The following is a 21,933-nucleotide window of genomic DNA, read 5'->3' as shown; positions in this document are numbered from 1 at the left end:
TGTTACCGTCTCACCTTCCAGGGTAATTATTGTAGAAATGAGTGTAAGTGGTTGGTCATGTTGGGCCATCATGGCTAGAAGTCGGCCATTTCTGTCACCCTGTTCAAAGAATCGTTGCTAACTTTTATATGTTCCTAACTTAGTGATTTCTGCCAGGTGTAGGCTTAGTTCCCTCTGGGCACCTGCCAGAAGATCAAAGTTGTCTGTGGTAGGGTCTGAATTGTATGTATTTGTATGGTCTATTACCAACTACTGTAGGGACTGAGTCTCTAGTGTCTGTTTCTTCCTGATAGTTCCTGATAGTTGCGATGGAGGAAATAGTGTAAGCCTCTAGTGTAAGCCTTGAAGGCATACCAGGCGACATCTGGAGGGGAGGACCCTGTGTTCTGCTTCCAGCTTCTGCTCAGCAGCCTTGGTATTCCATCTGCGAGATCAGTATGGGAGATCCATTCCGCACCCAGCCTCCACAGAGCTGCGCTGCGGAAGGTGGGGGTGCAAAAAGACACCTTCAGGGGGCTATGATCCAACAACCCACTAGGTAAGTATTCCACCTCTAGCACATCTGCCAGAAGTGGCGGATTGGCGAATGCCAAATCTATCCGCGAGGCAGTCTTGTGGGAGGCTGAGAAGCAGGAGTAGGATCGGGTAGAGGGGTGTTTCCATCTCCATATTTCGTCTAAGCCTATTGCCTGAGCCCAGGTGGGGAGTTCTGCACAGTGATTTTTAGGGGGAGTGGGTCTGTCAAGCTCGGGCGACATGATGGCATTAAAATCCCCCATGATCAAAATCTTTCCAGGACAAAAGGGGGTGATCCTCTCCAAAACAGTGTATAGAATTTTTGCTGGCAGCTGGCAGAAGTCCTCACTGGAACCTGAGTGAAGGAGAAGGGAGGTCAAGGTGAAAATTAGGATGGATCTCAGTTCAGGGGTTGAAGGCAAAAATCTGTGTGGCAGTTGCCAGGGCTCCTCAGGCAGGATGAACGGGCATTAGTTCAGTCCGCAAAGGGTGTCGGATGAAGGGTGGGATAATGGCGAGGTGCAGCAGTACAGGAGGGCCCACGGGCAGATAGTGAGTAATATTGTAAGTCATCATGAGACAGAAGGTAAGTCAGCATAGAAGGATGAGGTACGTAGCTGGTCTCAGCATGCTGTATGTCCATAATCATTTTGGTTAACAGTACGACACTAGCGGGTATCTAGCCACGCCGCAGCAGCCTCTGGAGTGTCGAAGAAGCGGGTGTTGTCACCATCCGTGACCCTCAGTCTGCTGGGGTAAAGAAGGCCGAACCGTATTCCCTTTTCTCAAAGTTGACGTCTCACATCCGTGAAAGACTTGCGTCGCTGCTGCACCTCTTGAGAGAAATCTGGGAAAAAAACAGTTTGGCGTTCTCAAATGTTATTTCAGGCATGGCTCGAGCCACCGCCAGGATGCGGTCTCGATCGCGGAAATTCAGCAACCGCAGTAGGAAGGGACGCGGAGGGGCCCCAGGTCTTGGAGAAAGTGGTGGGACCCTGTGGGCTCTTTCCACAACAAATGTGGACGGCATATTACCAAAATTAAACAGGGTGGATAGTAACTGTTCAGTGAATTCCGCTGGTCTGGGGCCCTCGGCCCTCTCAGGTAAACCAAGTATGCGAATATTATTTCGTCTGAGGCGGTTCTCTGTATCTATGGCTCGTTCTTGGAGCGCCTTCACCTGGAGCTGCAGGACTCTCACCTCTCTGAAATCTGACCGGACCGTATCCTCCACCGTGGAGACCCTGTCTTCTACTTCGGCTATGCGGGACCTGAACTTATCCGTATCCTGTCGGATGAGACCGACATCGACGGTCAGGAAATCTATTTTGGCAGTCAAGGTTTCTTTGCATGCTGTAATGGCCGCCAGAATTTCTGCTCCCGATGGGGTCACAACTGCCCCTGACTCTGCAGGCGTTTGCGTGCTCGCCGCCATCACAGAAACTGGCTGTCGACCGGGACAAGGTGGCCACCGACGGAGAGGTATGGGAGGCTCTTTTTCCAGATTGTGAGTAGCGGGTCTTGGGTGGGCCCATCCACAGTATATCTTGTTATAAAGGGAGTATCTTGGGGGGACAGCGAGCACGCACCGAGTCCCAGAGAGCAGTATTGGAAGATGTGATGTTTTTAGGTTGTCTACACTAGGCAGGAATTGTATTTTTGAGAAGCAGATTTATACTGGTTAAAATCTTTCTGAGACTTATGCTGCGTACACACGGTCGGAATTTCCGACAACAAATGTTCAATGTGAGCTTGTTGTCAGAAATTCGGACCATATGTAGGCTCCATCGAACATTTGCTGTCGGAATTTCCAACAACAAATGTTTGAGAGCTGGATCTCAAATTTTCTTACAAAAAATCCGTTGTCGTAAATTCCGAGCGTGTTTAGACAATTCCGATGCACAAAATTCCACGCATGCGCTGAATCAAGTACGAGACAGAAGCGCTCGGTCTGGTAAAACTAGCGTTTGTAATGGAGATAGTACATTCGTCACGCTGCAAATTTTTAAATCTTTTAATGCAGCGCATTCTCTCCTTCTTTATAATGCTAGAATAATTAAGTTGTTTTGCTGCTGATATTCACAGAGTTCTGGCAAACTGATTTCTTTATTATTTCTCATGATCTCCTGAATGATCTTTATTTTTTTTTTTTACGTCAGATCTCCAGAAAAATGTTTAGAATATTTTTTTATAGTGATCAACTTTTTTTTTTTTTTTTTTTATCAAGATCTCTTGATTTTGTTTTTTTTAATGTTTTCTTTCTGGTGATCTCCATAATATTTTTTGTCGTTTTGTGTGTCAAGTTACCACAGCACCATTATTATCTTGTGTTTTTTAACCTCAAGGAGGTTGGTTGGTGTTGGTGTCCCTTGTTAATTTGACATTGTATTTTTGAAATGTACCTGCCTACTCACAAACAAATTGTCCTTTTTGAAGTAAAACACATAGCCAAGTATTTGTTAAAAAAATAGACATTTATTAGGGGTCAAAACAAAATAAAGAGGAAGGCAACGCTGGATAAACTGTTGAAATTGGCAAAGCCTTTGTATCCCAGGGCACACATCAACCATTTGCCAGGCAAAATTGGTAGCCTGAGGAGTCCATTTAATAGGGAGCACAATCCAGTCCAGGACTCCGAGAGATCGGGAGCAGCAGCAGATGACATATATGTCCCCAGGCTGTGGTCATACTACAGCCTGCGTCTTTTGTCAGAGCAGACTGAACCCAGGCCATCACACTCTTTTCTTCCTTCCACGCTTGCTTCCAGGCTGTGGCTGTGGTGTTGGAGTTGTGGCAGGAGGTGGAAGAGGAGCATGGTCCAACTCACAAACATTGCTTTTGTTTGTGAGTTCGCCCCTCAACCTCTTATTTAGGGCCTGCTAGATCACTTCCTCACAAATGAGGCGTTGGCCCACTTCCATTTCCTGCATTTTGCTGGTAGCCATGCAGGCATAGGCCTCTTGAAGATTGGGGGTAGTTCTGAGGGCCGCAGTAGCCTGCCGAATCAAAGTTAGTGCTGACTCCTTCACGTTCCTCCCCTTCCTGGGCCTTTTTGTTGGAAGTCAGAGGGGAGGAACCTGCGATTCGGTCAGGCTACTGGGCCCGGCCATCTCCTGGCTGCCACCTACCTGCGCCACCTCCTGGCTGCCACTTTCCCCTGCCACCTCCTAGCTGCCACTTTCCACAGCCACCTCCTGGCTGAGGCTTTCCTGTGTATGAAAATGGGACATAGTTTTAGTTTATTGTTCATCAATCACACATAATTTTGAGAAAAATGTCGAACAATGCTATACCTGACTCAAGCTGGGCTCCTCCACTTCTTCCTGGGTGGAAGGCCCAGGTTGGACATCGGAAGTCTCAGCTGAGGTGGAAGGAAGCGTGGAAGGAAGAGTTGAGAGTGATGGCCTTATTTCAAATGTCATCTGCTGCTGCCCCTGATCTCATGGAATCCTGGACCTCCTTGCGCTCCTTATTATAAGTGCTCCTCAGGCCACCAATTTTGGCTTTCAAATTGGGGATGGTTGCCGCGGGGATCTGCAGCTTCACCAATTCCATCAATTGATCCAGCGCCTGCTACTCACTGTGCTTTTCTTTACTGTTGTACAGTTTAAAATGGCAACTTTCAGGTTCATGGGTACAGTAATCGTTCATAGTAAACATCGTTTGTTCGCCCACTAATACAATGTTTTTGGCAGATGCAGGTTAACTACATTTGTTCATGCCTATTTGTATTAAAAGAAGTTTGTTGTCTAGATGGGTTTGTAACTAGAATGAAATGCAAAATTGATTCAGAGTAAGGAGAGGACACTAAGAAGCTGTTTACACATCTGGACGCAGGAGCACTAGTGTGGGACACCAGAACACCCTTTTTAGGGTGTCCTACACAGGTGCTCCAGTGGATACTAGGGGTGCCCCCATGTGTGAAACTTGACCAAAAAAGGTAAGTATTCCAGCTTCAAGAAAGAGAAAAAATTATGTCTTCAGCTTTGAACTCTGCCAAAACAGACAATTGTACGACACTTCCAAGCAATGTTTTATATTCCTATTTCTTGCCTCAAATATCTGTGTGCTAAGTATACCTTTTTTGTCTTCACATAGGGGAGAAAAGACTCGGGACATCTGAGGACACCAGGGAGCCCCAACCTCCTAAAGAAGGGGAAATCACCACACAACAACCTGAGGATGTGGATGCAGAACCTGATGATGTGGAGGGAGAGGTTGAGGAAGTGGGCGAAATAGTGACCACAACAGGTCAGTGTGTAAGACCACAGCTTCAGGTAATAGATGTATGCGTGCAAATTAATAATACAATGTTTTGTTTTTTTTTCTTAATTTTAGGTAATGTGGATGTTGTGGCAGAAGAAACTCATTACACCAGTGCAAGTCCTCATCGGGGAGATAATGGTGTGCAATCAGGATTTAGAGCTGATAAAGGAAAACATCAATGATGTTCAAAAAAAAATGAAGAACATCAATTATGTTTTAGGCAGAATCTAAAACACACAAAAACTACCGTTTTGTTGTGTAATTTTTTATTTTAAATCAAGTTTTAAAGTATTTAAAAGCGAAATTTTGAAGATGCACACAGTGTGTCAACATGTGCTATCTACCATCATAGGATATCAATGTACGCGTTTTGTGGGTGCAACCCCTTCCTCGCAACTCAAGTGGGTGAGAGGAAGGGATTGCACCTCCGAAACACGTCCATTGATCTCCCATGATGGGAGCGAGCACATGTTGACATTAGGCATGGGATCAGGAGGGAAATCCACATTTTTAACTCCCAATTTGTGTGCATCTTCAAAATTTGGCTTTTTACAGGGGTGACATCTTCTTTCAATGCTCAATACCAGTTTTTGGAGTAAGTTGTGATTACAGTGACAAGGGGGGTTATTTACTAAAGGCAAATCCACTTTGCACTACAAGTGCACTTTCAGTGCAGTTTCAGTGCACTTGCAGTGCAAAGTGTATTTGCTTTTAGTAAATAACCCACACAGTGCTCTAAAATTGGCCCCAATCAGGCCATTTTAGGCGCTCAAAACAATTAATATATGGTGCTGAAAAGGATGGTTATTTTTATCATTAATGCATTACATACATTAATAACAAAAACAATGCGTGTGTGTAGCAGACCCACAACATGATAGTTAGCTGAAGAAGAGATTGTCACCTCATATATCAAATAAATGACGTTTGCACTATTTAAGAAAATGACCAAAAAGAAAAGCCCATTGGAGAACCTAGGAGACAGCTAAAAGAAACACAAGCAGTAAATCAAATGAAATATTATTTCAGTTTAAAATAAAAATGTATTAAAAAAATGTTTCTCAAACATTTGCTGGCATATCAATGGCCCCCCTACCCGCAAAGTACTCCACATATTTTTGTCTGACTTCGCGGGTGCTTTGGGGGGGCAAGCCAGGACGGCCAGCTTCAAGTGCCGTCAGGGTTGATTGATCTGGAAAGCCAGCCTCAGGCCCAACTGAAGCCACATAGTTCGTTGCATTTTTCCATAGAAAATTGTGCATAATGCAGCAGGCAAGTACTATATGGTTGAGTTTATATTCCGCGTTGAGTTTTGTATTTAAAGACAAAAGTATAAGGTCCACTTATCAGATTCCTCACCCCCTCTGATGGCCTATTGTAAAAATTTTATGGGGGGGGGGGTGTTTTGGACAGGTAACCCTCTCCACTTCATTGAGGGCTGAATGCATACATAATAATGTGTGTTACTTTGGCCACCCCCTCCTTACTTACACTATTGGCAGCCCACTGGACAGGTAAGAAGTGTCATAATACAAAAATATGAATACACATTGTACAAATTGAAGCACATTTTTACATTCTGCAATTATCTATCAAGATAATAGGAGAACAAAACTTTAAACAGTACCATTTGAAAGTATTCGGGCAGGCCCTTGCACTACATGCTTTGATGAATTCACCCATAAATATGACCACAAAAGAGGTAGGTATAGTGTATATGGGTTTGGCAAAGTCAGCAGATAGAGGATTGTTATCGGTTGACTTAGCGGTTGGGGGGGGTGGGGGGCTTCCAAATGAGTTTGGGCCCCCCTCCCAAAAAAGCCTCTTGCACTCTGCCAGAATTTAAGGACACAAATAACATTTGTACACATTTTAGGGGGTGTTTAGGGTAAAGCACTACTATGGAGCAAATAAAATACATTGTTAAGTGACTAGGCTAGGTGTGTATGGGTCCAGGATAGCATGCTGGGGAGGTTAGTGAAGGCAAATATGCATGAAGGACAAAAAAGGAACTTTAAAAACTTCCAGCATGCTTGAGGACAAAGAGAACATTCACAGCATATTATCATGGTAATTAGGGAATGATGAAAGAAATACAATACATTAGCAAACATTAAATACATAGAATGTGATGTTAAAGGAGAAAACTTACCCTAAAATAGTCCTTCTGCAGGACCTGTATAATGGCAGAACAGGTCTCTGGAATAATGATCCCCAGAAACTGGGGGGAGATGCCTGTAGAGAACTTGATGTCCTGCAGACTTCTCCCCATCGCCAAGTACCGCAACGTGGTGACTAGCCTCTGTTCCGGAGTGGTAGTTTGCCACATGCAGGTGTCCTGCCTAGTAATATAGGGGGACAGCAAAGCCAACAGACGGTGAAAAATAGGGTCCGTCATGAGATAATTCCTGAAATCATCAGTATTATTCTCGTGGATCTCACGCAACAAAGGCATGTGAGAGAATTGGTCAAGCTGGAGTAACCACATCTTCGTCCATGAACTCCTCCCCGCCCTGTTCATGGACTGGGCTTGGGTCAAAATAAGAACCCCAACACCAAGCCCCTGCACAGCACGAACTCTACGATGAGTACGTACCCGCAACATGGCTAGAAAACAGTCAGCTGGTGAGAACGAACTAACAGAACGCACTGAAAATCAGAAAGGCCTGAGAAGAGCGAGCTGAAATTCAGAAACGAGCGCACAAGAACGCACTGAAAAACAGAAGCGAACTATAAAAGAATGCACTGAAAAACAGATACGAACTGACTACACGCACTGAAAAACAGATACGAACTGACTACACGCACTGAAAAACAGATACGAACTGACTACACGCACTGAAAAACAGATACGAACTGACTACACGCACTGAAAAACAGATACGAACTGACTACCGCACTGAAAAACAGATACGAACCCACAAACACAAACTGAAGAGCAGTAACGAACTGAAAAGCACGAGGCTGAAAAGGGCGAATCGTCTCTCACCAAACTTCTACTAACACAAGATAAACACGAGATTAGCAGAAGGAGCCCAAAGGGTGGTGCACTGGCTATTGAACTTCCCTTTTATAGTGCCGTTGTACGTGTTGTACGTCAGCACGTTCTTGGCGATCGGAATTTCCAACAAAATTTGTGCGACCGTGTGTATGCAAGACATCCGTCGGAAATAAATCCACGGTTTTGTTGTCGTAATGTCTGATCTTGTGTATGCGGCATTAGTCTTACGCCACAGGCGCTCAAGCTATGTTTTTTCAAATTTCTAGTGTCATTGCCAAGGTTGAAGGGGTCGGGGCCTGATTCTGTGTGTGGTGAGATGGGCCAGTGTGTCCAGGGAGGCTAAAAGTGCAATTTTGTCATAGAGGTGGTCAATAGCAGAGTAGAGAAGAGAAGGGTGGTAGAGAAGAGCATCTCAGGTGGTACAGCAAGAAGAGCTACAGCAAGAGGTGGTACTGCGAGAGGTTGCAGGCTCAGATCCGGACCCTGACACTGGAAGAGAAACAGTGGCTATTTGGGGACCAGTACCAAAGTGGTGTTGAGCATTACAGCTAGAATTTCTTCTTTTTCATAATTTACAAGGGGCTGGGGGTCAGAATAATAAAATGTGTGCCCAAGCTGGACTTGGGCTTTAAAGGTCTGCATTTCATCTTCAAAAAGATGCTAATTAGGAGGGTCACATAAAATGATACTTTTGTTATAAACAGGTTGTAAAGTCAGAGGGTTTTTTATCTTAACGCATTCTATGCGTTAAGATAAAAAACCTTCGATGTGCAGCAGCCCCCCTCAGCCCCCCTAACACTTACCTGGACCCATCTCGATCCAGTGATGTTGCTGGACAGTCTCGGCTGCCCGAGACTCTCCCTCCTCATTGCTGAGACAGCAGTGTGGCACCATTGGCTCCCGCTGCTGTCAAAGTCAGCCAGCCAATGAGGAGAGAGAGGGGCGGGGCCGAACCACGGCTCTGTTTCTGAATGGACACACAGAGCTGTGAATGGAGCTGTGACTCGGCTTGGGTGCCCCCATAGGAAGCTGTTTACTGTGGGGGCACTCGGCAGGGGGGAGGGGCCAGGAGCACCGGTGAGGGACCCAAGAAGAGGAGGATCCGGGGTGCTCTGTGCAAAACCACTCCACAAAACAGGTATAACATTTTAGAAATGTTCCTCTGATACAAAATTTTAAAAAAAGTAAGTTTGGATTTTGTCACATACTTCAGTGTAAATAGATGTACATGGCTTTATTTATTAGATAAAAATCCTGCTGATGCTTAGTCATGACTCAGTGTCATGAGTTCAGATTTGGATTCACACCAATTATCCCATATTTTACAAGTTTGAAGTAGAACTAAAGGCAAAAAGAGTAAATCTTAATGGGGACACTAGTTCTGGTGACCTAGAGGTTGCCCTCAAGGGATTCCCCTAATTTGCAGGAATTTCCACTCACATCCTCATGTGGCCATATGAAAATCTCCCCAATGTAACACAGACAGGGCAGGACTTAGGGTGGTGGGGGCCCCTGGGCTTGAGTCACTTTCGGGCCCTACCTTCTATACATTACTGTATTTATCGGCGTATAACACGCACCCCAAGTTTAGGAGGGAATTTTAAGGAAAAACACTTTTAGGAAGGAAGTTTAAGGAAAAAACTTACATTTAAATGCCCATTAATGCAGCCTTGCACAGCGTCCATCTGCAGCCTTGTCCAGTGTCATTGCAGCCTTCTCAGTGTAGCGTTGTCATTTGCAGCCTTGCCCCAGTGTCATTTGCAGCCTTTCATTTGCAGCCTTGTCATTGCAGTCTTGAAGTTTAAAAATGGCACCGCCGAGACACAAATTCCTGTGTATCTCAGCAGCTCTCGGGTCCTCTCGGCGGCTCTCGGGTCCTCTAGCAGTCCCGAGCGGAGCCGAGAGTAGCTGAGTGTTTGGGTACAGCATCACACAACTGCGCAATTGTCAGTTAAATCGACGCAGTGCCGTATTGCAAAAAAAATGATTGAAGTGCAATATTTCTATTATTACATTGTTATATAAAATAAAATAGTTCAACTCACCATAAGCAGAATCAGTCGGAGCCTGAGCGTGTCACTTGCCAACGTCACCTGCCTTCAGATGCGGATTGTCACTTGCCACACATTGCAAATTGTCACTTGCCACGTCACTTGTCAGAGGATGCAGGGTGTCACTTGTCAGCGGATGCAGGGTGTCACTTGTCAGCGGATGCAGGGTGTCACTTGCCACATCACTTGTCAGCGGATGCAGAGTGTCACTTGTCAGTGGATGCTGGGTGTCACTTGCCACGTCACTTGTCAGCGGATGCAGGGTGTCATTTGTCAGCGGATGCAGGGTGTCACTTTTCAGCTGATGCAGGGTGTCACTTGCCACCGGGTCGAAGGGAGCCCCATGATTTCTAACATTCAGGGGGCAGCAAACTCCCGCCCGCTAGCAATCCCATTTCGCCAGCACCGCTGCTTATTTCACGGCGACCTATCGGGCTTGTGTACTCCCACTTCCTGGTAGCGGTGGAACACACCATAAGGCGGACGTGATGTAATCAGCTGGAAATGATGCAAGACATGGGAGGCAACGCGGGCATCATTTCTGGCTGATGACATCACGTCCGCCCTATGGTGCATTCCACCGCTATCAGGAAGTGGAAGTAAACACAAGCCTGATCGCCGTGAAATAAGCAGTGGTACCAACGAAATGGGCTGGCTAGCGGGCAGGAGTTTGCTGTGGATCCGGCCCTGCCCGCGGGCCCCCTGTTGGACGGGGCCCATGGGCTTGAGCCCAGTCAAGCCCAATTGTAAGTCCAACCCTGGACACAGATGGGGGAAAAAAGTGACAGGGGTTATAGCCCTCCCTTACTCTATCCAAAATGATAAAAAAAGTTTTGCCTTTAGTTCTACTTTAGGGTCTAACTGTTTACTTCTAAATATTCCCCCGGTAGCTCAGACTGTAATACTTATGTTTGATCTGAATTTTTCCCATGCAGGTCCTCCTCAGGCCACAAGATCTCCTCATTTCTCTTGGTTGAATGACACCCAGGGTCACTCAATCTAGAAGGTTGAGGACTCTGCTGTGAGTGTAGGGTACAATGGTGCCCTTTATTAATTATATACTGGTGAAGAGAGTAGGGCTGGCATCATAATGCCCAACCTGGAATGGAGGTAAAGAGGAAAAGTGTCACGTGACTGTCCTGAAGACTTGGGAAAAGGTAAGCATAAAAGAAAAAAAATGTTTAAACAAAGTGCAGAAAAAACATGCTTTGGGATCTTAAATAGAGGGAGGGGAAAAGTGGAACTTTGGAGTTTGGATTTGGGAGAACAATTTCTTATATATATATATATATATATATATATATATATATATATATATATATATATATATATATATATATATATATATATATATAATTGATTGATTAAAGTGGTGTTCTGTCCGAAATTATACTTTTTAAATAAAAATACCCCTATAATACACAAGCTTAATGTATTCTAGTAAAGTTAGTCTGTAAAATAAGGTCTGTTTTGTTAGTTTATAGCAGTAGTTTGTTGTTTTATAAACTTACAGCAGGCCGTGGCCATCTTAAGTGTGGGCATCTGAAGCCAGACTGTATTTCTTCCTGGATCTCATCCTTGCAGATCTCGCACATGCTCAGTGCAGCACAAGCAGTGTAATAGGTTTCAGGTCAGGTTTCCATAGCAACGGCAGTTTCAGAGGAAGTTGCCGCCCCTTCCCAGAAGGCATTGCAAACAGGAAATGATGCGATGGGCCGCGGCCAGGGAGGAGGAAGGGAAAAATGAATACAGCAGATATACAGTAGGTGCTGAGAAAAAAAAATATCCAATTTGTTTACAGTGCACAGTTTAGTGAGGGATGCTGAAGAGTTGTAAAAGTGGGTGGAACTCCACTTTAATGTTTTCCAATGGACCAAGTCAAGTGCCATTGGGTTCATCTACCTTTGAATTGTACACTTTTGAGCGAGACAAAGTACCTTTCTAAAGAAGATCTTTTCATAATGGAATTAGAGGTCTTCATTCAGGAGTCCAAAGTGGCAGACTTTTGGGGTGCAATGGACTAGTTGCTGCTATAAATTTGTAAGCAGGTCCACAGTTTACATTTAAAATTAAGTAATTAATCTTGTGGGTAAATTTGGTTTGTGGTTGATGGTGTTTTATTTAATTTTTCTGTATTTTATTGAGCTTCAGGAGGTTATTATTGTTCTGTAGTATTTTAACATCTAGTGGGGATTTTTGGCCCCTACAACTTGTTTTCCATGTGATTTGATTTCTCCCTGTCAACTCCCCTCCTGTTTAGTGCTAAGTATTTCAGTCCTAGCTAGGCCCTCCCTATTTTTCTATATTTCCCCAGTAGGTGTTATTACTTTTCAGAGACAGGGCTTAGAAAAGTCATTGCCTTCTTACACTTTAAAGTATTGGAAAAACCACCTCTGTTGAAGTAAAATTGCATTAAGATAAAGTGAAATTGCATTATCTTATTGAAGACTTAAAGGAGAAGTACAGCCAAATCCTGTGGATTACAGGAGTACACTTCGTTCGGCACTCCTGTGTCCCGTTTTCAGCAGAAAGCGGGCTGAAGCCCGCTGTCGGCTGACATCACAGGGCCAGTCCAGGTAAGATCGTGACCACATGGTCGGGATCTGCCCACATGCCTGGACCGTCACCCGGCTCAGCCTCTCAGCGAGTCGCTGAGAGCCAGCTGCTCCTGCCCCCCCACGAGGACAGGGAGTGCAGAACAGGCAGAGGTGACTGACAATCACCGCATCTCTGCTCAGGGAGCTCTGAGAACTGAGCGAAAGGCAGTCTTTGATCATTCTGTTCTAAGCCTTAGAGCCAGGAGGGGAACAATTCTGCATCCACCTAGGTAAGTATGATTCTAAAAAAAAAACTTCCCATATTTCTCTTTTAAGCTGCCTGTGGATAGTGCCAAGTCAGCACCTGGAAATACTGGGTCTAAAAAGGTATGTCATGGCAGAAAGTGGCATTTGAAACAGATCAGATGGCATTGCAAACATCTTAACCACTTTTTGCGCAAAAGTTATAGCATGTACAAAATAGGGGATAGATTTCTGGCATTTTTATTATAAATTTTTTTTTTTTTACTACTAATTTTTATCGGGACTGCAACATTGCGGCGGACAGATCGGACACTATTTTGGGACCATTGACATTTATACAGCGATCAGAGCTACAAATAGCCACTGATTACTGTATAAATGTCACTGGCAGGGAAGGGGTTAAACACTAGGGGCGATCAAGGGGTTAACTGTGTTCCCTTAGTGTGTTCTAACTGTAGGGGGATGGGCTACCTAGGACATGGCAGAGATCATTGCTCCCGATGACAGGGAGCAGTGGATCCCTGTCATGTCACTAGGCAGAACAAGGAAATGCCTTGTTTACATAGGCATCTCCCCGTTCTGCATCTCCTCGCCATGATCGCAGGCCACCGGCGGACTGTGAGTCCGCGGGACCCACAGGCACACTCCCGCGGTGGGCGCGCACGCTGGCGTCGTGCGTGTACCCGTTAGGCAGCTTACACAGAGGGATTTACAGGTACACCTTTTGCCCACGCGTGCCATTGTGCCGACGTATATCGGCATGCGGCAGTCGAGAAGGGGTTAATGTGGCCGTTTGTCCCATTTTACTGTATGTAGGCATGTTAGAGTTATGGCCCATACACACAATCCGAAAATCGGACGAAAAATCCTGCTTTCAAAGCGATCATACAATAATCGGATCCTTAGTACAGAGCTTTCGAGAACCGATCACTACAGTTCATCCAATTTTATCCGATCGGACAAAAACGAAAAGTTTTCTCGTATGATATCAGATCCTACGATTTTCATTTAATCAGCATAGTTGTCGTCCAAAAATACAATACAAATACACTACAGCACAATACATCACTTCCAATTTTTTACAGTAGTTTTTGTAACTTTAGTAACCTCTCCATTTTCGATATGTGACTAGCATGCAAAAAAAAATGGACGATCTGTAGTCTGATTTTTGGATCGTGTGTATGGGCCATTAGGCTCTATTCACACCTGAGCAATCTGCAGCGACAGCTGCTGCAGCTCGTTTTTTTTTTTAGCTTTTTTTTGTTTTTAGTGGAGTGTTTTTGGAGTAGCACAATTCATTTGAATGGGCCTCCCTCCGCTCCAAAAACACTTCAAAGAAGCTCATGTACCAAATCTTGGCACAGAGCCAGGAGCGTTTGCGATTTTTGCCACGATTGTATCAACAATCGCAGCAAAATCGCACCACGTTTGAGGTGCCATTGAGAAATAATGGCATTGCAAACACGGTCCAGGTTTTGCTGCGGTTCTGGAATCGCTGGCAGAATCACAGCGATTCCACCCACGATCTGGATCGCTCAGGTGTATGGCCTGATATATAATGTAGGTTTGGGTGAATGTATTATTTATCGCTGAGGAAATAAAAATACATGTAGATAAAATGTTTTAATTCCCTTTTGTTCATTTGATTACAGCAATTCAAAGCATCCAAAACTTCATATTCCTGATATGTGCCTGCTGTACCATGAACTCATGAATGTATGAGAAAGTATCCTGTTCTCTTTTTATTGCTTCCTTTATGTGAAATCCCTGGTGTTCCTGCCAGTCTCTCTGCTATCCTGTTAAAACTGACCACACTAAGCAGGACAGCCCCCGTTGCACAGCCATTCACTAAAAAGCTCAGTATGCTGCTGTTTCTCCTTCCCCAAGCTCTTTTGCAGCTGAGAACAGAGGGAATGTGATCACTTATAAAAAAGGGGAAAAAGGTATTTCTAATTTGTTTTATATCTACATCACGGGACACGGGTTATAGGCCACCTTCAGGTGATCGACACGGGCACGCCCTGAATTAAAAAGTGCACTCTCTATATAACCCCTCCCACTACTGGGTGTATCTCAGTTTTTTCGCCAGTGTCTAAGGTGTTGGTCACGAGTAAATATGTGCTGTGCTGAGCTCCACTGGAGCAATCCTTGCTGGGGCTAACCATGCAGCCGCATCCACTGTGGGTAATGTGTGTCTTAAAGGCACCATTTTTGCTGTTTCAAGCTGCGGAGGGACACAAGAGAGAAGGTATATATGAGGTTTGGTGACACAGGCATTCCTTTGACACATTTACTACTGCATCAGGCTGAGCATTAATAGCAGAGCTGGACTATTGCTCAAGCAATGCATGCATTCCTTAAAAAAGGGCTCTAGAAAGACTAGGGAGCCTAGACCCATCTCAAAAAAGATGGCATCCTCCCCTGAGAGTAATATGGGTGGTCAGAATGAGCCATCAGGAGGGGCAAGGGTTGCAGCTGCTTTTAACATTACAGCCCCTGTATATATGACTAAGGAGGTTTTTTTTTCTCCAACCACTAACTTTGGAGCAAAAAAATTGATGCTTTAATCGCATCCCAGAGTGGGACTAAGGATAACAGGTCCCTGTTCATTGCTCAGGACCCTCATGATGAGGAACAAGGGGCAAGAGATGACGAATTTCTCTCAAGGGACCAGATAGAGGCTGATGTCCGAAGAACCTAATACGAAAGGATCATTTTTGCAGAAAAGGTGTTTGGTACAGTCTCTCACTGAATTGGTCCGTTTCACATTTTTACTGCCAATAAGCGCAGTCAATCGATGAGCCCACTTCTGGTTTGGGTTCATTAAAGTCTCCTCAATCTGTTCATGCTTTTCCTATCCATTCATGGCTAAGAAAGCTTATGTATTCTGAGTGGGAGCACCAAGATAAACAGTTTTTTCCTCCAAAAAAGTTTTCAATACTTTATCCTATAGAGGAAACGTTCTATAAGAAATGAGGATTTCCAGCAGTTGACGCTGCTATATCCTCTAAACCTGACTTGTCCAGTAGACAATGCTCATATGCTAAAGGATCCAACAGATAAGAAGTTATTATTATTATTATACAGGATTTATATAGCGCCAACAGTTTACGCAGCGCTTTACAACATTAGGGAGGACAGTACAAGTACAATACAATTCAATACAGGAGGAGTTGCAATTCCTTTTTAAAAGCTATGTTTCGCTCGCAGGTTCAGCCTGCGCTGGCAGCGATCAGAGTATCTCAGTCCTTAAAGGACCAGTTTATGGAGGTACTCAAGATTATTCCTGATCAGCAGGCCCAAGATTTGGCCAGGATATCAGAAGCGTTGTGTTTTACAGTAGACGCTATGAAAGATTCTATTCTCCAGGCCTCACGGTTCATGCTAGGGCTGGTACATGTGCATAGAATCCTATGGTTGAAAAATTGGTCAGCCAAAGCGTCATGCAAAAGCTTGGCCAGTTTCCCATTTCATGGCGAACGGTTATTTGGAGACAATCTGGATAGGTATATCCAAAGAATTTCTAATGGGAAAAGTTCCCTTTTACTGGTTAAAAAGAAGTTTAAGCATTTTTTCTTTTAAAACGTGCTTCTTCTCTGGTGCCAAGGGCATCAGCCTCCAGGCAGTCATGACGGCTTCCACCGTCAGGTTCAAGAGGTAAACCTCAGGGTTAGTCCCAGGGCCAAAAGAGGACCTGGGGGAGGAAACCCACAAAACAAAATACTAAAGCCTCTTTATAAAGGGGCACCCCCGCTCGCTCGAGTGGGGGGAAAGCTTCTACAGTTTTTAAGGGTCTGGCAGGAACAATGTCAAGACAGATGGGTGGCTTCCTCGATTACTCTAGGTTACAAACTAGAGGGTTCCCATCTCTTCATTTTTCTCAGATCAAACGTTCCCAGAGATCCAGTAAAAAAGAAGTCTCTCTTTCTAGCTTTGGATCATCCCTTGTCTCAAAGAGTGATATCGATGGTCCTCTTGGAAGAGCAAGGATTAGGGTTTTTATTCAAACCTTTTTACGATTCCAAAACCTAACGGGGATGTCAGACCCATTTTACATCTCAAAGATCTAAATCGGTTTTTGAATACCGTTCTTTTCGCCTGGAGTCAATCCGATCAGTAGTCTCCATCCTACAAGGGGGAGAACTTCTGGCGTCAATCGACATCAAGGATGCCTTCTCCATGTGTCGATCTTCCCCGCTCACTAGAAATTTCTACGCTTCAAGCTAAAAAATCTTCATTGCCAGTTTGTAGCTCTGCCTTCGGTCTAGCTACTGCACCTCGAGTGTTTACAAAGGTTTTGGCTCCTCCTTTAACCAGGTTAGGGGCTCAAGGTATAACAATACTAGCCTACTTAGACAATCTACTCTTGATAGATCAATTGGTAGCCCGCTTAAAACCAAAGTTTGATCACCACAGTCAGCTACCTGGAATACCTAGGTTGGATTCTCAACCTAGAAAAATCCTCCTTAAAACCATCAAGGAGATTGCAGTACTTGGGGCTGATCATAGATACAGCTCAGAAGAGGGTGTTTTTGCCCAAGGAAAGGATCAGTTCCATAAGGGAACTGATTCAGTTGATCAAAACAAAGAAGAATCCTTCTATACAACTTTGCATGAAATTGTTGGGAAAGATGGTGGCTTCTTTCAAGGTCGTTTCTTATGCGCAGTTTCATTCAGGACTGCTGCAAAACAGTATCCTGTCAACTTGGAACAAGAAGGTTCAAGCTCTGGACTTCCCAATGTGTTTATCCCCGAAAGTGCATCAGAGCCTCAATTGGTGGTTGATATCCAAGAATCTTCAAAAAGGAAAATCCTTCCTACTAGTTACCTGGAAGGTGGTAACAACAGATGCCAGCCTTCTGGGCTGGGGAGCAGTCCTGGAAGAAGTGTCTGTCCAAGGGAAATGGTCCAAATCAGAGATGACCTTGCCCATCGATATTCTAGAGATTCGGGCAGTACGCCTGGCCCTGGAGGCCTGGACGCTCAGACTACAGAATTGTCCTGTCAGGATCCAATCTGACAATGCCACAGCTGCGACCTATATCAGTCACCAAGGGGGCGCAAGACGTTGTGCAGCCCAGAGAGAGGTGAATCATATTCTATCTTGGGAAAACAACATTCCTTGCCTATCAGCAATTTTCATTCCTGGGATAGGGAATTGGCAGGCGAACTACTTGAGTCGCCAAAAATTGTTCCCGGGAGAATAGTCCCTTCACCTCAACATCTTTCTGTCATTATGCCAAAAATGGGGAGTTCAGGACGTGGATCTGTTTGCGTTCAGGTTCAACAACAAGCTCAACAACTTTGTGTCAAGGACAAGGGATCCGATGGCATACGGAACAGATGCCTTGGTTTTTCTGTAGGATCAGTTTTTCACTGATCTATGCGTTCCCTCCTGTTCTGCTGCTTCCGCGCCTTCTCGCAGGATCAAGCAAGAAGGGAAGGAGGTGATTCTTGTGGCCCAGGAGATCTTGGTTTGCCGAGATCGTAAAAATGGCGGTAGGGGACCCTTGGACCCTACCGATATGGCCAGACTCTCACAAGGTCCGGTATTCCATCCTACCTTACAAACGCTAAATTTAGCGGTTTGGCTATTGAGACCCACATTCTAAAAGATCGTGGGTTGTTAGCTTCAGTAGTTTCTACTTGGTTAATACTAGGAAGCTGGCCTCCCAGAGTCATATGCTGTAGAATCTGGAAGGCATATGTCTACTGATGTGAATCCATGTCATAGGTAGGATCCTTGAATTCCTACAGATAGGATTAGAAATGTTTACATGTAGAACATGTCCAGGGGGCAGAACTTCGTCAGGTCACCTGACAGCAGATGTGGCTGGATCTTGTGATGTCTGGTTAAGGGTTTGTGTTGCCGGGAGGAGTTTGAGTATCCTATCCAATCCAACTTGCATCTAACCTCCAGTCCGTCAGCGGATCACCTTTATGAGAAAAGGCCCTGGCTGGGTTTAAGCCAACTGCCCGATTTTACCTGCCAGCTGGTAAGCAGGTTTTTCATCAGGTGGTGGCACATGTGTTATTACTCCGATTCACCTGGGTGTTTGTCACTTGACTGAATTTGTATCATCCATCCAAGAATTACTGTATGGACTTTCCATTTGCAGCGCAGCCTTTTTTTTTTCCCTTTATATACCGTAGTTTTCTGTGTTATCACATTGTGAGCTGCTGCTTTTTGGATTTTATTTGTGGTCTGTCGTCATTGTGAACCTCAAAATTTTCACATATGTTTCAATGTTTATTAGTTTTGATTTAGCGCAGTTTTTTTCCTATTAGGATTAGAAATGAAGCTGGCCTTGAGTACTATCAAGGCCAGATGTCGGCTTTATCGTTTTTTTTTTTTTCAATGACCACTTGCTTCACACTCTCTGGTTCATAACTTTATTCAGGAGTTAACGCAGATTAATCCTCCAGACAGGTCACCCCTGAATCCTTGGGACTTAAATTTAGTCCTGTCCACTTTACAGAAGCAGCCTTTTGAGCCAATACAAGATATTCCCTTGGTCCTCTTGACGAGGAAAAATCATTTTCTTGGTTGCCATATCTTCTGCGGGAAGAGTATCAGAGTTGCCTGCTCTTTCTTGTAAAGAGCCATATTGGTTTATTCATAAGGATGAGGTTGTATTGCGGCCCCATCCTGAATTCCTACCGAAGGTAGTATGGGTTTTTCATTTAAACCAGGATATTGTTCTGCTTTCATTTTTTCCAGAACCTCGTTCTGTGGAAAAAAGATCACTACATTCTCTTGATGTGGTGAGAGCGGTCAAAGTCTATTAAAAGTGTCCGCTCAGATTCATAAAACAGATGTTTTGTTTGTGTTGCCAGACGGTCCTAAAAGAGGACAGGCAGCGTCGAAATCTACTATTTCTAAATGGGTTCGTCAAGTGATTGTTCATATTAAAGCGCACTTCTCCAGGGCTGTTAGTGCTTCTTGGGCAGTCTGTAAGGCCGCAACTTGGTCTTCAGTCCATACATTTACCACATTCTATCAAGTAGATGTAAAAGATCATGAGGATATCACCTTTGGGCGCAGTGTACTGCAGGCTGCAGTATGAGTCCTCTAGTCTCTTGGTGCCCTCTTTTTATTGTGTCTCCCTCCCTTCAGTTGGCATTGCTATGGGACATCCCACATAGTAACTACTATGGCTGTGATGTACGATAAGAAAATAGGATTTTTATAACAGCTTACCTGTAAAGTCCTTTTCTTTGAAGTACATCATGGGACACAAAGGTCCCGCCCTTCTTTAGTATTCACGTGTATTGCTTTGCTACAAAACTGAGGTACTCCCACCAGTGGGAGGGGTTATATAGGGAGTGCACTTTTTAATTTAGGGCGTGCCAGTGTCCATCACCTGAAGGTGGCCTATAACCCACATAGTAACTACTATGGCTCTGTGTCCCGTGATGTACTTCAAGGAAAAGGATTTTACAGGTAAGCTGTTATAAAACATATTAGAAAATAGGATTTTTATATCTATACAAAAATGTTTTGCCTTTCATTTCAATTTTAAACTGAATGGGTTTTTTTTACAAGGTGTTTGCTTACAATCGCTTTAACTGCGAATAGAGTGGCAAGGGGTGGAGACGTAGGTGGATGAAGTCTTGGTCTCTACCTCAACCAATCAGAGAAAGCCTTGTATTAATTTATAAGAATATAAGGTTTCCTGTGAATGGCTGATCAGTGTTCAACCAAACTCAATTTTGCCCTGGGAACAGGACGGAAAGTCTCTGTACCCCTGGAGCATAGCGCTGTATACTGTATATAGCTGATCCTACATACAGTTCACACGGTGCTGACAGCGTTGATAAAGGAAATCATTAGTTTGGGTTAGCTTGGCCCAAACAAACTATTTAAAGTGATTGAAAAGCTGAAGTTGGGCTTTAATAAGTAAGGTGAAGAGCGACAATAACATGCACGGTATAAACAACTCATAACAACCAATGAAAGTCCATCTGTCATTGACTGGAAGAGGAACACCGCAAATGCTCATTGCTGATTGGTTGCAATTGAATACTGCGTTGTATTGTTCTTTGTCATTTTGTCTATGTGTAGAACATTTTCATGTTGCTACTGAATGTAAATGGGTTCTAAAATGTACAAAGAACAAAAAGATATTGTTGACAAATGAATGTGTTCAAAAATCTAAAAAATGATCTAGGTCAGCTTTCTGAAATGAGAAAAAGAATTTGAAAAAAAAAAAAGCCTTCTCTTGGGCAAACGTGTCTCGGGACAAGTCTGAAAGCTGGGAAATCAGAGGCAGCTGGTAATTATGCATCTCTCCGACTGACCTATACAGGGTTCACTCTTCCTTTACAAGTGTCTCAATTTGAATGTTAACAACAAGACAACACAAAACAGTGGGGGTTGGGAGCCATCAAGAGAATAATGAAGGCCCGAACCTTGCAGTTTAAATACAATGGGGTCTTAATTATCCATATTCCACACTAATGATTGGGAGCAGAAAGCTGAATGCTCAAAAACAATGCCTAATTGAATGACATAATTTATAGTAAAAACATTCTTCTTTGCCTCAGTTTCAGGAAAGGAGCTACAGGGATTTCCAGAATACTTGTCAATGCAGAAGTGTAGCTTGAAGTTGTAAAGGTCACAAACTTTGATTTTATAGCTCTTACTGAAATGTGCAGTGCGGTGGGTGACACTTTTACCGGCAGGCCCCACTATAAATTATACTAGGTGCTGCCCCCAATTTGCTGGCTGCTTGTTCATTTTTCAAATATATGGATGGTGGGCACACATAATGAATGAACAGAGACTTGTCTGTGAACTTTGATGTCCAAGAACACAAAATGGTTGGAGCATATACCATATTAGGGAAAGCGGCAAAAATGGACACAGAAAGAAGAATGGGGTCTATTAACACTGGTTTGTGACTCTTTGTTTGGTCAGTACTTTTCTCACTCATGATTCTGGGTGGTTCCCCTAAGACAGTAACATATATCCCAGCTAGGGAGCACAACAGACATGGTATGGAGGGTGGAACTGCCTCTGGACTCAGGAGATTGTAGGGTCCAAGTGGTTGTAAGATCCAAGAAAAAAAGACTACTTATTCTTGCTTAGCTGCTGTGTACCCACATGCTTTTTTTTCCAATCAGTTTTCTGCTTTTATCTTTTTTTTTCACCCGAAACTAACACAAGGTGCAATACAAAAAAAAGTGGACACAAAAGTGAAGCACACAAAAAAGTGCACAGGGTTTACACACTGTCCTCCTCTGAAGAGAAAGGGCCCTGTCCCTGATACCCTTGCTGATGAAAGACTGGGGTACT

The sequence above is a fragment of the Aquarana catesbeiana genome, linkage group LG03 (genome assembly GCF_042186555.1).
Source record: "Aquarana catesbeiana isolate 2022-GZ linkage group LG03, ASM4218655v1, whole genome shotgun sequence".
Lineage (NCBI taxonomy): Eukaryota > Metazoa > Chordata > Amphibia > Anura > Ranidae > Aquarana > Aquarana catesbeiana.
This window is presented reverse-complemented; position numbering follows the sequence as displayed.